We start from the raw sequence: 19,011 nt of genomic DNA on the forward strand, positions 1-19,011 counted from the left end.
GGAGTGGACCACTTAGGTACCACGTGGTCGAGTGGTAGTGTATTTTCCACTCTTATCATTTTGAGATTCATTGAGACATCATGGCTAAAGCGTCCTTCATGATGGTACATATGTATCCTTTTTATTGATGATTAGCATATGTTAGATGATGTTATCTTATGCTTTCATTTGCATGTTATATTTCTTTCTACATATGATGTTGTATATATTAGGGGTGACATTCCTATTATGCTAGTACCGATGATCTCTTTGGTAGTTTGGAATGTTACGCACGGAGGGATGGCTAGGATACCCGATGGTCTAATGATGCTATTAATGGTTGGGAGGAACCGTGTACTTAGTTTATTATGTTTGATCTTTATGATGGATGTATATGACTTGTATGATGATGTAACTCATGTGTTTATCTCTACTTTGATGTATCATGGATTAGAATAGGATGATGTACCTTATTCTATGTATGTATATTCTTTTGAGCTTGTCATACCCTTTGACGTGTATAGTGGATGATTGAGGATTTTGAAATGCAATGTATAAACATTGGACTTATCATTATTGTTTCATATGGATGTTTTACTAGATGGATTCATGTATGTAATTCAACGTTAAGGGATCTTTAAAGAATGTAATGTATTATGTATGCTATGTTTACTTTCAGATGGACATTGCTATTACTTCTTTTATTGTGCATAAGTTATACGTGGTATTTACTTTCATGGAAAAAAAAATGCTACTAAACTTAGTGAAATTCTAGGTTAATTCTTTAGATCCCTTGGCAGGGCATTACATTTGGTATCAAAGCTTGAGTTTCTACATTGGGAGCTCTGGGTATTTTGGAACAACTAGAACTTTGAACTATTAAGGGTATCTTTCCGAACTTGAACTGTTACTTGAATATTTTTCATACTTCAACACTTAGTTTCAAAACTGGAAATTTTAACTTAAACCTAAACATAGAACTGAACTTAGTACCTTGTACTATTGCAGGATGGCATCTGGGACTAGGTCTTCTATTAGAGGTCATGGTAGAGGCCGTGGTCGTGGCAAAGCTATCAGTGTCCATGAGTCTACCCATGAGGGATCAACTCATGTAGAGAGCAGGGAAGAGCACTCTAGTAGGCAGCAAGAAGAGAGCCATAGAGAGGACCAAGCTGAGTCTGAAGAGGTTGGTTTGAGGTAGATGATGCAGACTATTCTAGAATGTCTACCTCCTATTCAAGAACAACCCAAAGTGCACCATGCAGAAAAAGAGCATAGACCCAGATCTAGAAGTCCTCGAAAGGATCGTCAGAGGTCCATTGTGTCCACTCAGAGGAAGGATCTTTCAAGATCCAAGGTTAAGCCTTTCAATGGGCAAGGTTCTGGTTATGTGGCCAAGAAATGGCTTATTTCTCTCGATAGGATTTTTGCCATGCAGGAGTTTGACAATAATGTTAAGGCAAGATTTGTGATCAGTAATCTAGAGAATTTTGGGGCCACTTGGTGGACGATAGAGGAGAAGAAGTTGGGAATCTATATGAGCAGTGTTACATGGGAGTTATTCCTAGAAGTTTCCGTGAATGATTCCTACTAGAGGAATGGAAATAGCAAAGGGCTGATGAATTTCATAATCTTAGAAAGTACACTATGTCAGCGAATGAGTATGAGCATAAGTTCTATGAGCTCGTGTCTTTTTCAGGGTTTAGTGAAAATTCAGCTCAATTGACACAACATTTTATTAGGGGTTTGAATAACCGTATTATTGGGGGAGTTAAGGTATTTGAGCCAAAAACCCTCAAGGATGCGGTGCATCAAGCTATCCTTGTTGAGCAAAGTGTCAACCTTGGTCAAGGTGGTTTTGTAGGAGCGCCAGCAGCATCAGGATCTAAAAGCAACTACAATTCAGGTGGTAACAAGAAGTTTTCTTTCTCTAAGGGGAAATAGTATCAACAATAGTCTCATCAGACACAGCAACAGAAGGGCTCAAATTCTCAAGCTCAAGGCGGTGAAAAAGGTGCTAACACTAAGAACAACCACAATGCTCAACGCAATAAACAAAATCAGTCCAATCAGCTAGCTCAGAGTAGCTAGTCTTTTGTGAGTAGGAACAGTCGTTAGCAATCAAATGTACCACCTATGGAAAGAGGTTCTGGTAGAAATACAAAATGTTTTTCATGTGGTCAGATTGGACATTATGCAGCCCAATGTCCTCAGTGAGCACCTCAGTTTTTAGGACCTAGACCTACCATTTTAGAGCCTACAGTTGGTGATGTAGATAGAGCTCATAGAGTTTTTGTAGCAGTAGATCAGTGTCAGGCAGATCATCAAGGAATAGTAGTTGAGACCATAGGTGCTATTAGAGGTATATCTCTTTCAATATTGTTTGATTTAGGAGCTATAGATTCATTTATTTCACCATCTATAGTTTCTAAGTGTAAGCTAGATGCGGTGAAGCAAAATCGTGGTTGGAAAGTGGAACTAGCCTCAGGCATTAAGGTCTCCACAGATTCTGTAGTTCATAAGTGTGGGCTTAGCTTAGGAAGCTTTGTTACAGTAGTAGATCTTCGAGTCATACCCCTTGGTTCCTATGATGTGGTTCTAGGCATGGACTGGCTTGGATCTCATAGAGCCAGTATAGATTGTAGGAAGAAGATTATTATGTGCCAAGATGACCAAGGGAATGATGTGCAGATAGTTGGAATACCGAGGCCTATATCTCTGCGGATGATTTCTGCTATGCAATTGAAGTGAAGTTTCTATAAGGGATGTCAGATATTTTCTATTATGGTAAATGATCTTGATGAGGAAGATTCCATGAGGAAGACTTTGGATCACCCGATTTTGCTGGAGTACATAGATGTTTTTCCAAGTGAGGTTCCAGGGATGCCTCCAAAGAGGGATATTGACTTTAGTATTGATCTAATTCCTAGAGCGGAGCCTATCTCTAAAGCTCCTTATCGCATGACGACATAGGAATTTGGTGAGCTACATCTTCAGTTAAAGGAACTTCTGGCCAAAGGGAGCATTCGACCTAGTGTATCACCATGGGGAGCTCCAGTGCTCTTTGTGAAGAAGAAAGACAATTCTTTGCACCTTTGTATTGACTACAGACAGTTGAATAAGGTGACTATTAAGAATAGATATCCTTTACCTAGGATTGATGAATTATTCGATTAGATCAAGGGAGCTACAGTATTCTCCAAGATTGATCTTAAGTTAGGATACCACTAGCTTCACATTAAGGAAGTAGATATTCACAAGACCACATTTTGAATGCACTATGGGCATTACGAGTTGACAGTGGTACATTTTGGGTTGACTAATGCTCCATCAGTTTTTATGAGTTTGATGAATGGTGTGTTTCGATCTTATCTGGACAGGTTTGTACTCATGTTTCTTGATGACATATTGATATATTCTAAGACTTAGAAGGAGCATGAGGAACACCTGCAGTTGGTTTTACAGTGTTTGAGAGACAATCAGCTCTATGTCAATGCAGCTAAGTCCGAATTCTTCAAATTGAAGATTCAGTATTTAGGGCATGTTATTTTAGGTGATGGTATTTTAGTGGATCCTACAAAAATTTAGGTGATAATAGATTGGCCTACACCAACTAATGTGTCAGAGATTCATAGTTTCATGGGTTTAGCTGGTTATTATCGCAAATTTGTCCAAAACTTCTCTAGGATAGCACATCCTATCACTTCTCTTCAAAGGAAAGGAAAGAAATTCGTATGGATAGAGAAATGTGAGGAAGCTTTCCACAAGCTCAAGGAGCTTTTGACTAGTGCACCGATTCTAGCCGTACCTGATCCAGAAGGTGATTTCATGGTATGTACAGATGCTTCTCTTGAAGGCATTGGGGTAGTGTTGATGCAGAATGGACGGGTAATTGCATATGAATCGTACAAGCTCAAGGATCATGAGTTAAATTATCCTACACATGATCTTGAGTTAGTAGCAGTAGTTCATGCTTTGACAAGGTGGAGACATGTCTTGTTGGGGCACAGATTTGAGCTACACAACGATCATCGTAGTCTTCAGTACATTTTTACTCAGCCTAATTTGAATGCTCGCTAGAGGTGATGGATGGAGTTTTTATGCGAGTATGATTTTGAGGTTAAGTACATTCAGGGTAAGGAGAATGTGGTGGAAGATGCTTTGAGTCGCAGGAGACATGTGGTATCATAGATGACCCTTAGTGTAGATTTGAGGAGTCAGATTCTTCAGGTACTTGCTATGGATTCCTGGTATTAGGAAGTGTGCAGAGAGATTGATTCAGGAAGATCTCTGGAAGGTAAGTTTGTAGGTTATGTTTGAGAGTCAGATGGTCTTTTGAGACATTTGGAGAGGATTTATGTGCCATTTTCAGATGAGCTTCGCACCTTGATACTAGCAGAAGCCTATCGCACACCTTACTCAGCACATCTAGGTGTCAAGAAGATGCATGCTGATTTGAAACATTTGTTCTTTTGGTCTGGGATGAAGCAAGATATTGTGGATTTTGTGGCTAGGTGCCTTGAGTGTCAGAGAGTTAAGGTAGAACATCAGCACCCAGCTAGTTTTTTGTAGCCTAATCTCATTCCTTCTTGGAAGTGGGATATCATCTCCATGGATTTTATAGTAGGATTACCTATGACTGTCCATCACCATGATGCTATCATGGTCACCATTGATCGATTGACTAAGGTGGCACATTTTTCACCGATTAGGTCCTCCTACAAAGCAGGTTCTATAGCTAATATCTTCATGTGTGACATTGTGAGATTACATGCTATTCCTAGAAAGATCATTTCTGATAGGGATCCTGTATTCACATTTGCATTCTGGACATCGTTGTAGCATGAGCTTGGAGTGCAGTTAAACTTCAGTTCGGCATATCATCCAAAGACTGATGGTTAGACAGAGAGGGTGAATTAGGTTTTGGAGGATATGTTACGAATGTATGTGATGGATAGGCAGAGACATTGGGAGGATTATCTCTACCTGGTGGAGTTTTCTTACAACAATGGGTATCATAGTTCTATTGGCATGGCACCATTTCAGGCATTATACGAACATCCTTTTTGTACACCATTGAGTTGGGACAATATTAAGGATCGCATCTTGTTGGGTCCTGAGATGCTTCATGATATGGAGCAATAGGTAGTGCATATTCATGAGCACTTGACTACGGCACAGAATAGGTAGAAGAAGGATGCCGATGCTCATAGGACTGATAAGCAGTTTGCTATGGGAGATAAGGTTTTCTTGAGAGTGCGACTGTAGAAGAGTCCAATCTGGTATGGAAAGGGTTCTAAGCTAGCACCTCGCTTTGTGGGACCATTCGAGATTCTAGAGAGGATTGGCCTAGTTGCTTACCGCCTTGCTCTACCGCCCAACCTATCTCACATTCATGATGTTTTCCATGCTTCAGTACTTCGATAATATAGTCCTGATATTGTACATGTTCTTGATTGAAATGCATTGCAGGTAGAGGATGGCTAGTTGGCTTTGGAGCCGGTTCGTATTCTGGAGCAACGGGAGTTGACCCTCAGGGGTTGAACCATCAAGCAGGTAAGGGTTCAATGGGACCCTACTGATGATTCTTTAGCTACTTGGGAGGATGCACCTAGATTGAGGGAGTTATATCCCTACTTGTTTGTAGGCTTCTAGGAGTAAGCCTAACCCAAGGGGGGGTGGATGTAGTGCCTACCCTCGTTCACATCTTTTCTAGACTTATTGTTGTTATTATTATCAGACTATGATGGACTAGTTTTATGTTGATGAATTAATGGTATTGCTTTGAGACTATCAGACATTATATTATGGATTTAGAGATTATGTGATGAGATCATTTAGACTTTACATTTCATGCATACACGATGATCATTATATAGTTTTCAGCTATGGTTGATGATTAGTTGATGGTTATTATCTCATGTGTTTTATTATGGATACTTACCCCATACTTGCATGTGTATGGTGAGCGTGTTTTCTTATTGTATGGCATTTCTGATGTAGTTAAGGAAGGGAGTCGTAGTCACCTGCATAGTCGGGATCTACACGATGCACCACTTCCTGCCATTGTCTATTTAGCTTAGCATTATATATTGTATGTACATGCATGGTTTTTCTGCAGGTTGTAGGTACAGAGTATCGACTTCTCTGAATTGCCAGGATGAGCATACCCTATTATACTATCTCAATGATAAGAGAAGGGAGATAAATTCTCAAGTCCAAATCCCAAACCCTTAAGCCAATTGTCCTAGTAAAGTAGGACAAGTATCTGGATATTTTACCCATCGAATGTGTCGAATGACATGATTCATGATTTTTAACCCTTTAGACTGATTTTGAGTGATTTTCTCTATGATGGGTTTTCATATTTTATCTTGGAGGTCTATGGTGAATTTTCTATTAATTAAGTCTTAATAAATAGATTAATTAATAAATTAATTATTTGAAGAAATTAATATAAAATATCATGTTATTTGATATTTTGATTATAATTAATTAAATGTGGATTAATTAAGTAAAAATGAATTAAATAAAAGAAAACTAGAAAATTAAAATTAATAATAATTATAAAATAATAATAAAAGTAATAAATAAATAAAATCATAAAAGTTACAAAAATTAAAATGAAAGTTATAAAGATTAAAATGGAAGTTATAAATATTTAAAAAGAAATTATATAAAAAGTAAATTGGAGTTATAAGCTTACATGGGAATTAACACACTTTTCTATTTCTCATGTGTCAACAACACGGGGGTTAGTGCATCAATTAAGCACATGGTGTCTACAACTCTATGGCTCATCTTGAAGGTTGGAAAAGACCCATGCTTAGTTGGTGACACCTTCCAGCTATTTCTAGAAGCATTCTAGATGTTTCCTGAAAGCTCTTTATATTCAGGTATTCTTAGAAGCTTAGACATAGCGTTGGGAGTGCAATTGGAGCATTGGAGGACTCAAAAATTCTGAAGAAGGGAGGAGCTTGCTTTGCTGATTTTTTGAGGAAGAGCGATTTAGCATCAGAATTTGGGTAGATTCTTGTGATTTTATTTATGCTATTTCCACATCACGCATTCCCTATTTTCTTTGTGTCTTCCATATGTCTTCTGAGAAGTTTCATATTTTTATGCATTCTCAATATGGGTAGATTAATTTATTTGAGAATTTTATATGCATAGATTGGAAAGATCACAAGGCTAGGGTTTAAATTTATAGCCAAATCCATTAGAAAATTAATTGAGTGAATTTATAATGCAAATATTTTAAAATTCTTAAATTGTAGATATAATCTTTGTGGAAAAAAAAACATACATGTTTATGTATTTAGATTTGCATACATATATATACATACATATATATATATATATATATATATATATATATATATATATATGTATATGTATACATTTATTATGAATCTAATACAAAATTCGAATATATATATAAATATATACATATATATATATATACATATGTATATACATATGTATATACATATGTATATACATATGTATATATATATATATAATACACTGAATGAGCGATTGATAAATCGCAGAGGGGAAAACTTAATAAACCGCATCGCGATTTATATCGTGTGGTTACATTGTTAGAAAAAAATAATATATTAAATGTTGTGGGCATGATTTGTACCCCGTGCCTGCAGAAGGCAGAGGCCTACTGTCGCATGTCTACAGCGACAGGGGTACTATGTAACCGCTGTCAGTGCAGTGCCTACGACCATAGGTACTGTGTACCGCAGCAAGAGTGGGGGGGGGGGGGGGGGGGGTAACTAATAATATTGTTATGTATAAATGTTTATGTTAAAATGTTTGAAACAAATGTTATACGAAATCGATTCTCATATTATATATGGTGTAAATAAAAAATTGTTAATTCGATTTTATGAAACGTAATAACTATTTATATATTTACATATGTATGTATGTATATATATATTCATATATATATATATATATGTATGTATGTATGTATGTATGTATTTATGTATGTATGTATGTATGTATGTATGTATGTATGTAATATGTAAATATGTTATTAATAAATTTAAGTTATTATTATTTGATAAAAGATTTATATTGAAGGTTTATTTTCATAATGGTGACTCTTTAATAATTTTCAACTATTTAAGATTTAATTGTTTTAAATTATTAAGTAAATAGTCGATAGTATGGTGGGGAATGTATCAAACAAATATTATAATTGGAAAATGGATTTCTAGTTCTTTTAAGGAAAACTTTTATTTATCCAAAACAATACATGTGTTCCTCTATTCATTCTTCAAACTTGGAAACATAAACTAAGATCTTTACATTTAAATTCATGTTGTAAATTTGACAAAACCAAAACATGTGTTTGTATTGTGTATTTTTTATGCTATTGTTTTGGGTTTTGGGTTGACTAGTGTTGACTAGTTATAGGATGTCTACCAGAGGCTTGGGAGTTATGTGTTTGTGATGTCATGATGATGTTTTAATCTTGATCTTTATATACCCAACCATGGTTATGTGATGGAATGCTCTATGTATTGGATGTGATTACTGATTGTTATAGTTGAGATTCTTATGTATGAGATACTTGACTTAACCATTATTTTTGGTCATCAATCAGTTAACCTTGGTTATTTTCTAGTCGCCATGATGGGAATAGAATGTGAATTTATTCTTGATGATGTCATGATGTGACATGTTTGACTCAACCATTTTTGGAGTCTTCGATCAGTATGATTGAGATATATATTTTGGTTATTGAGAACCATTGGATACTTTGATTATCAGTGATACTTCGGTTGCCAATAGAGAGTTGTTGTGTTCATTATTTTCTATGGATGTTGCTCATGGGGAATTGATGCTTTTATACATATTTGATGATTTTATTATGGATTATCTTTTGTGATTTTGAGATTTATGAGTCCATGAGCATTAGGGTAGGATATCAGCATGTAGTGAAGGGAAGTGGCCTGCAATGGGGGCCGGGGCCCTAAGAGGCTGCCAGGGTAACTCATTGTAAGTTGGATTAATAAGTGATAACATTCACACCTAATACTAACTGAATGAACCTAAAAAGATAAGTGTTTTGTTCTTGCCCATGCCTTGAGTGCTTGTATAGGCTAGGATGGGAGTAGTGAGACGCATGGTTGTGACCTTGCATTCCGTAGTATGCCTCGTCAGTATGAGAGGATACTAGTGGCTGCATGAAATCAGTATGGACCCATGGAGTTTAGCTAACTACCAGGGTAACTTGTACATGATAATTGCGATGACACTTTCCTGCTTGCATAGTAGGTTCCTACATGCCATTGTGTGCCTCTGGGATTAGATGTCAAATTTTGTGTTGGAACCTTTGAGTTAGTATACTTTTAGGATTCCTGGACTTATAGAGATTTGTGCTATGTGATTTTGGTAGCCTGTTTGGGACTTGAGGTTATCTCCTTAGCACAGTGGGAGTGGACCACTTAGGTACCACACAGTCAGGTGGTAGTGTATTTTCCACTCTTATCATTTTGAGATTCATTGAGACATCGTGGCTAAAGAATCCTTCATGATGGTACATATGTATCCTTTTTATTGATGATTAGCATATGTTAGATGATGTTATCTTATGCTTTCATTTGAATGTTAGATTTCTTTCTACATATGATGTTGTATATATTAGGGGTGACATTCCTATTATGTTAGTACCGATGATTTGTTCGGTAGTTTGGAATGTTACGCACGGAGGGATGGCTAGGATCCACGATGGTCTAATGATGCTATTAACAGTTGGGAGGAACCATGCAATTGTTAGAGTAAATAATTAATAATTAATTATTTATTCTATTACTTAAGCTTACTTAGGTTAATGCATATTTAGTATTTAATGCATGTAGTGGTTGTTGTTGACAACTCGGGAGTTTTCTCCTTTTTTAGCATATTCCACTTTTTGAGGATATGTGCTGAGTTGTCATTTTTGTCCTCTACCTCCTTCCAGCTTGTTCTACAAGCTTCCATGAGGCCTTTTTAAATGGTCTCTCTCTCATTGTAAATCATTCCATTCACATAGCAATTTCATTTTCCTATTGTGAAATATTTTCTCTTGCATTGTTTGCTTCATGCTCTTGCTCTTTCGGTTTCTCTTCAGCAAGCTATTTGCATGTAGGTGATCTTGGCGACTGCGGAGTTGGATTTCATCAACTCCTACATGGTATCAGAGCCTCCCTACTGCTTCTTTGTTGAAGGATTTGTGAATCCGTGATTCGAAGTCACAAACCCTAGTTTGTTTGTGCATTTTTTCTTCAAATCAGGGCTAGAGCGAATTTTTGGAGACAGAGCTCTGGAAGGCAAAATTTTTTTACATCAGAAGCTTCTGTACGGACTGTACGGATGATTTGTGATTTTAAAATTTAAAAAAAAAAGCTTCTTTAAGGCGCTCCGCTAGGGCACCACCGGTGGGCCAACCCAACGCCGCCAGCGCTCCGCCACCAGCGGACAATCCGCTGTCATTCACCTGTTTTCGGCCGCCGCAGCGCCTCCGACAGGCCGCTCCGCCAGCGGCCCCCGCCGCGGCGCCACCCCAAACACCCGCCGCCCGGGCGCAGCTGCCTCCGCCACCGCAGACAGCGGCACCGCCGGGTTTTCCTCCCGGGCGCCACCGCCACCGGCGATTTTCGCTGCTCCGCCGCCCTGCGGCCTCTCCAACCACCGACCGCCACGTGGCTGCTGACAGATTTGCTGACATCATATTCTGGTCAGCTGATGTCACTTTCTCGGCATGTGACATCACCTTGCCGTGACGGATTTTTTCCGGCGACAGGTTTGTGACGGGCATACGGCCGTCAAATTTATGCCAGTGTCTGTAATTTTTCAGCAATTGTATTTTTTTTGAGCAGTAGTCAGTTTTTTGGCTATAACTTGAGCATACGGAGGTCTTTTTCTGATCCGAAAGAAGCGTCGGAAAGCTGACTCAGAGACGGACACATTGGTGCTAGTTTTGCATGATTTTGAGTTCGTTTGAGCTTCCATTTTTGGTGTCAAAGTAGAGGATTTTTCTGCACAACAAATCCAGGTTCCTTTCTAGTTTTTTTGCTCTCCTTAGTTGTTTTTTTGTGGTATTTGGCAGATATTTTTGTACGTTTGTGGGGGGGTGTCTTTCTTTTCTGTAATTTACTTCAGTTAAGACCCTTCTACTTCCGTCTTCTTCTTTCTCTCAATGGCGGATCCATCTATATCCCGTCTCACACCACACAACTACCACACATGGAAGGCACAAATGACTAGAATTCTAATGTCAAGAGGTCTATGGTCTTGTCTGGATGAGCATCAACCTAATCTCCAATGAACTTATGAGATTCTACAGCACAGGAACAAGATGGATGAAGCCATGGGGCTTATTGCACTCAACATTTCAGACAGCTTGTTGTTTCACCTGGATGGTTTGACTACTCCACGGGCTTATTGGCTAAGATTTCAGACTTTGTTTGGACAAGTGAATGAGTTTCGGGCACTTCAGCTAGATGCAGAATTGACTTCTTTGACACCTGATCACTTTCCCACCATTGAGGACTTCTTGATGAAGTTCAAATCTCTACGTACACTTTTGCAGGGATGTGGGAAGAACAAAACAGATGATGAGTGTATCTTTTTGGTACTCTCAAAGTTAAAGGGACAGTATCAGATCTTCTATTCCACTTTCTACTCCACTATGGATGCCTTGGGTGATAGACATAGGATGCCTTCATTTGAGATATTTTGTAATCGGTTAACCCGTGAACAGTCGAAGATTACTCAAATAGATTCACTTTCAAGTTCTCAGTCACAGGCATTGCTTTCCAAGGTTACACAGGAACAGAAGTTGAAGCAGCTATCAGATCCCTCTTCTACTAGTTCATCATCTTCTAACAAGAAGGAGAAAAAGAAGACCGCAACTCCTACCTGTTCCTATTGTGGGAAAGGATCTCATGATGAGGCATGTTGTTTTCAGAAGAGATGTGATGGCTATGAGAAATAGATTGTTGATTTGCACACTCTCCTTCAGAAGAGCACTATTTCCTCTCCATCCTCTTCTACCTCACAAGGGTTTTCTTTTCAGGCTTCTTCCACCTCTTCAACATCTACATCAGATCTTGGAAAGGGTCATGCATTACAGGCTTCTATTGCATCTTCTTCATAGGTTCCTTGGATACTGGATTCAGGTGCTTCTCACCATATGACATCTTCTCAAGGTGTCTTCTCCACTCTTGAGGCTTCTCCTATTCCTCACATTCTCATGGGGAATAACACTGCATTACCAGTCTGTGGGAAAGGTTCAGTTCACATCCAAGATGGTATATTCAATGATGTATTGTATGTTCCATCTTTGTCTGCCAACCTTCTCTCAATTTCTCAGATTACACGCAGTGGATCAGGGAAGACAGTTGAGTTCACTACTGATTCAGTCTTCATTCGAGATCGTGCTACAGGAGATCTTATTGCTACAGGGGTAGTTGATCCTTCCACTCATCTCTATACCTTCTCACACTTTGGTCCACCATCTCCTTCGCAGGAGCATCGTGTGGTGCAGTCAGGACACTTGAACCTTTGTATTGTTCCTGAGATCCCTATTTTGACTGCCACACCACAACCAGATGAGGGCTTTTCCTCTCTACAAGATTCTCCTTCCGCTCTACCTGATCTTCCAGCTTCATTTATTGAGACTCCAGGTACACTTGTTGCAGATACTTCAGTGGACATTCATGACAACGTCATCACACCTGCCTTGGGGATTCCCTTTTCGGTTCCTCATACATTCTCTTCTGGACATTAGCTAGGCTTTCCAATTGCTCCTCTCACACAGGGATTTCCTTGTTTCGTGCCTTTGTTCCTTCCAAATTGGAGTTTCATTGGTTCGATCATTTCTACAGGAGCTCCATCATTATGGGGGGGGCTTGGTGTCTATTCTCTTGGGGGGGCTGGTTGTACTTATGGTTTTGAGAGAGTCTCTTGAAACATTTCTGGTGGAAGTTGTCCTTGGGGGGATTGGTTGAGGCCTTCCTTCCTTCACTTCTTGTTTTTTTAGCATGTTGTTTTTACCTCTTTTTTGGAGGAGGGTTTTTCCCACAGGGTTTTCCCTCTTTCTCCATTTTACAGAGGTTGCATTGTACATGGGTACCTAACATGGCCTCGTTGTCGGGACCCATTATGCATTTCATCTTAGTTTTAGGAGCTTAAGGCATTTCCCTAAGTTGCACTTAAGGGGGGGTGTTAGAGTAAATAATTAATAATTAATTATTTATTCTATTACTTAAGCTTACTTAGGTTAATGCATATTTAGTATTTAATGCATGTAGTGGTTGTTGTTGACAACTCGGGAGTTTTCTCCTTTTTTAGCATATTCCACTTTTTGAGGATATGTGCTGAGTTGTCATTTTTGTCCTCTACCTCCTTCCAGCTTGTTCTACAAGCTTCCATGAGGCCTCTTTAAACGGTCTCTCTCTCATTGTAAATCATTCCATTCACATAGCAATTTCATTTTCCTATTGTGAAATATTTTCTCTTGCATTGTTTGCTTCATGCTCTTGCTCTTTCGGTTTCTCTTCAGCAAGCTATTTGCATGTAGGTGATCTTGGCGACTGCGGAGTTGGATTTCATCAACTCCTACAACAATTAGTTTATTATGTTTGATCTTTATGATGGATGTATTTGAATTCTATGATGATGTAACTCATGTGTTTATCTCTACTTTGATGTATCATGGATTAGAATAGGATGATGTACCTTATTCTATGTATGTATATTCTTTTGAGCTTGTCATACCCTATGACATGTATAGTGGATGATTGAGCATTTTGAAATGTAATGTATAAAAATTGGATTTATCATTATTGTTTCATATGGATGTTTTACTAGATGGATTCATGTATGTAATTCAACGTTAAGGGATCTTTAAAGAATGTAATCTATTATGTATGCTATGTTTACTTTCAGATGGACATTGCTATTGCTTCCGTTATTGTGCATAAGTTATACATGGTATTTACTTTCATGGAAAAAAAAAAAAAATACTAATCTTAGTGAAATTTTAGGTTAATTCTTTGGATCCCTTGGCGAAGCATTAGAAGATACATCTTTTTCTACCACACAACTGTTAGTGAGGATACTCTAAAGTACTGAATCTTCCTCTTGCAATTTTAGAAAAGACTGTCTATGTAACATCATGAGCTATACTATGGAGTTTAACTCTTCTTCTTCATCTCCTAAATCTGGCCAAATAGATGTGCTTAAATTTGGTAATGGTTGGGCTAGAGGATATAAACCAAATTTCTTTGTTGCTTGGCCATTTAAGATGGTCATATTCCATGATCTACAACTTATTTTTGCATCAATTGTGGCTAACCATGGTCTACCTAAGATGACAAGATAATCAAATAGATTAACTTTGGGGGATAAAATCATGAAGTCTACAAGATATTCTAGAGAATCTAAGGTTATAACCATGTTTTCTATCATCCCATCAGGGGTAACAGTAGAACTATATGCAAGTTACGGAATTGTTGGTGTAGATCTTAGTCCTTCTATTTGCAACTTCTTCATGGTATCCTTGGTCATAACATTGATAGTAGCTTCAAGATCTATTAAAGCATTTTCTACAAACTGACCATTTATACTGACATTCACTCCTGGACTTCCTAGATTAGAATATTTTGTTGTAATCAATTTCCCTAGCATAATGTCACCAATTGTCCCACAACATAGACTATGGTGGGATCCTTTTTCTTCCTTCTAGGCTTCTTCAAGAAGGCTTGTCTAATAGCTTTTCCATAAATTGGAACATCCTTAATGGCTTGAAATAGGGGTATTTGGACATGTGTGTTTTTCAACTGATCAACAATATTAAAAGGCTGATCCTTTGTTTGTTTAGGTTTCTTTTGTATGAGCTTTTCTTGAAAGGGAGGTTCCACTACTACTTTAGCTAGGGTTGATATAGTAACAATATTGGTTGAGTCAACAGTTCCAGCCACTAAGGGTTTTGATGCTGTAAGAGAGTCTAGTATTTTAAGCTATAAGAGGTTGTTTAGGCACTGGTAAAATCATACTAGATCTTAGGTGTATATTTGCAATACCTAAAGCGTAAGTAGGATATTGCTGAGCATTAGCGCTATACATGGGTTGCTATGGTTATTGGCTATTTGGGTTTGGTTGAGGTTGTGCAAGTAACTATGTTTGATTTTGAGGTCTAGGATTTGCAGGTGGTTGCATCAGAGCAGGTTGCTAAACTAGAGGTGATAATTGTGGAGCACCAGTATTTTGGTTAGATCATTGTTAGGATCCCCTCCATTGGTTCATAGATTTCCAATTCCCTTGGGGTGGTTTCCATTGGTTCTGCTAGATTTGCTAGTAGTTCTATTGGTTTTTCCATTGGTTACTCTGTTGGTTATGCCAAGGTGGTTGGGGATTCTGAGGCCATTGGAATTATTGTGGGTTGTTTTGCCCAGCATTGTTCCAATTGGGTGGATTTTGTGGAGGACCTTGGGGATTATAGTTTTGCCATTGATTACCATATGAGTTTGAATTTTGTAAGGGATCTTGAGGCATACCTTGACATTGAGCCCATGGTCAATATTGAGTAATGATGAATACTTTATCATCATCTGCATCTTTCTTGACGTATTCAGTTGGAAGATGCTGGTTCTCCATGCTCGCAACTAGTTTACATTATCAATCCTTCTTTTGCTTCTAGCAATGAGGGTAGTATTCAGCTAGTTGTAACTTGGCTTCAACTTGCTTCTTCTTTGCACTCATTGCGTCCAAATGTGTAGCGACATTATTAATGATGTCTTGTATGAAATTTGACAATAGGTAAGATATCTTGAGCTTTGAAATGCCTTGACTAATTCCTTTAGTGATTGTGGAATGAGATCCTCAGCCTTTCTTCATGGTTGACCTTAAATAGTTCTGACAGATCTTCTTGAGGTCATCCCAGGAAGCTTGATACACATCACTACCTTCCATTAGGTCCAATGCTTCTAGACAATCATCATTGACACCTCTTAGAAAGACTAGATTTTTTGAATCCTCAGACAACACATGCTGAGGGTTCTTTTGTAGTGTATATAAAAAATGAGAAACATAGTCTTCCAATGTTTCTTCCTCCTTTTGGGATATCCTAAAGACATCATCTCCTATTGAGCCAAATTCTTTGCAATACGCTTTGTACTTATCTAGAAACAGGGTTTGCATCTCATCCCAACTTCCTGTTGCATTAGCTCCTAAGCCCATGAACCATCATAGAGCTAATTCTTTCAATGTTGTTGGAAACAATTTAAGCTTATGGGTGGCAATGTTGTAGTCAAAACTAGGACAAAGTATTATCATGGTCTTCAATTGCAAGGCCAGAGAACTTTGGAAGGGAAGCTGTAAGTATATTCTTGAGATTATTAGTAGTTACAAGGCTTGGAAGAGGAAATGGGAAAGTAGGTTGTGCCATGACTAGAGGTATTAGATTATGAGGTTGGTGCTGAAAATTTACATTGGGTACTAGATGATTAACAATTGGTGGATTCAGAGCAGTATTATCAAGAAAACTGGCCAATACTTTAGTGAAAGGTTGAAGACCGCTTGTATCTATTGCTTCAACTCTTGATGATGATGTTGTGGGAAAAATAGGGCTTGTGTCTTCAAAATGTAACTCAACTTCTTCTTCTTCAATTTCTTCATTCAAATTAATAGAATCCCATGGAAGAAATCTACCATATTCATCTCATCGTCTTCCTCTTTGATGCATGCAATTAAATTTTTCACACTGGTGAAAGAAACTTCAAACTAAAGCTTTCTAAAAAGCCTTTATCTAAGAACTATGACTCAAAAATTCTCCTAGCTTGACACCATCCCTGACAACAGTGCCAAAAATAGTCCACCTCACAATAGGTGCATCATAGTCATGCTCTAGGCCATGCTTAGGAATAATATATTCAAACAAAGGACTATTTCTCCCACCATGAGGTGCATTTAATCTTGTCAACCTAGGGACATATAATTGAAATAGTTGGCATAGTATGTGCACTAGGTCTCTTAATGAGTCACTAAGCTTATGCTGTAGGAAATTAAAATGCAAGGAAAAGAACTTACACTATTGCTATAGGAAATTAACACACTTAACTCTATGAATACTGGAAATAAAATGAAAGGATAACAAATATTCCAACTCGGTTCATCCACTATAACTATTCTCGCATATGCAACAAGAGCATTCACAAAGTGAAATGCTATAGGAACTTACAACTTCTACTTACAAAACTAAGAATGCTTGGAAACAAACCTATTCTATCCTAATCTAGTTTACCTTCCAAGTGGGCCCCATTCGTCAGCTTCACTAAACTACTAGCATAAGATAGAAGCCAAAAATTATTTCATTAGATTTCAAAAATTCATTACATAACACAAAACTATAAAAACACAACTGTAAAAGTAAACAGTCTGTTCTTATAAACTATTTCTTCTAACTGGCTAAAAACTAACACAATTAGGTTGATTCCTATATATAGGAGGTCAACACTTATTCCATAATAGAAAAGTAAATGCGCTAGCTTTAAATCTACAGGAGAGAAAATAGGAGGATAACAACTGAAGGCAGGAAGAAGGAATAATAGTTTGAGGTAGGAATAATAAAGTCTAAACATCCGCTGACCGTAGAATAAATGTAAAGAAGGTAATAAGTCTTCATAGCTCCTCCTTACTTGCTGTCATGTCTTCTAGAACCATTGCAACTTCCCTCTGCTATGGTTGCTCCTTAGCATTCTTTTCTCCTTGAATGATGTTGGTGCTCAACTTTTGAATTCCTCCAATCATCTTTTAGTCTTCATTAATAGGTTAGTTTCAATACAAAGACATGTTTTCAAATTTAACAACACACATTTTGATAACTATATGAAATACTACATACTATATATAATACTAGCAAAAAGGTGGCATAGTTTCTACCCATGGGTTTATCACAGGGTTGGTAAACATAGGTCCACAAATGTTTTAATAAAGATAAAATAGAGTATCAACAAAATATCTTAAAACAATTATGACATAATGGAAAATTTTGGTCTCATCAATTACAACCAGGGAAAATGTTTACCCATTGTCAATTCCTTCTTCTTGTGCATATTCTTTACATACCAGTCGAGTCTTATTTCTTTTGACTTGTCCTTTTTCATTTAGCTTGGTTTTTAATACCCACTTGGTTCCAATAACATTCTTGTCATTTTGCTAGGTACCAATGTCCATATTTTGTTCTCCTCTATCTATTCAATTTCTTCATTCATTTCTTGACTCCAATCTTAATTCTCCAAAGTGTATTTTACTGACTTAGGTTCAATCTTAGAAAGTAAACATGTATCACTTCTAAGTATTTCCCTTGTCATAGCTCCCGAGTCTTTGTCTCCAATGATTTTTTCAATTGCATGATGTCTTCTAACATATTTTATTAATACAAATCATTTTGTTCTTTCTTCTTGCATAGATTCATCTTGAAAATTGATCTAAATTTTATTTTTTATCTTTTCTTTGGGTTTTGGTTCAAGTTTTTCTTTTTTATGATTTTTATCCTGATGCTTGGCATCTACTACATGTCCCTTAACATCGTTATGTTGAAACTTGATGCCTTCAATTTGTTTCTCAGCAACCTACTATTGCAACTCAACATTCACTTTTCATTGTTTCTCAGTAGCTTTATTCTCTTGCTTGGGTAAGGTGTAGGGGATACCTTCATCCACATAAATGAATGTGTTATAATATTTAGGTTCTGTCTTTCATTCAACTTCATTCTTCTCTACATATTCATCAACTTTCACATTTGCACTTTCAGAAAATTTGTTAGAGTCCAAACACTTATAAGTTTTCCTCTTAGTGGAATATCCTAGGAATATGCCTTCATCACTTTTGGCATCAAGTTTTCCACTTCTATTATCCTTCAGTATATAACATTTTCTTCCAAAAACTTTAAAATACTTCACATTAGGTGCATATCCATACCATACTTTAAAGGGTATGTACCTTTCTTGACTTGTACTAAAT

Source organism: Cupressus sempervirens, chromosome 9 (genome assembly GCF_028749045.1).
Source record: "Cupressus sempervirens isolate cs-2001-9-10 chromosome 9, ASM2874904v1, whole genome shotgun sequence".
Taxonomy (NCBI): domain Eukaryota; kingdom Viridiplantae; phylum Streptophyta; class Pinopsida; order Cupressales; family Cupressaceae; genus Cupressus; species Cupressus sempervirens.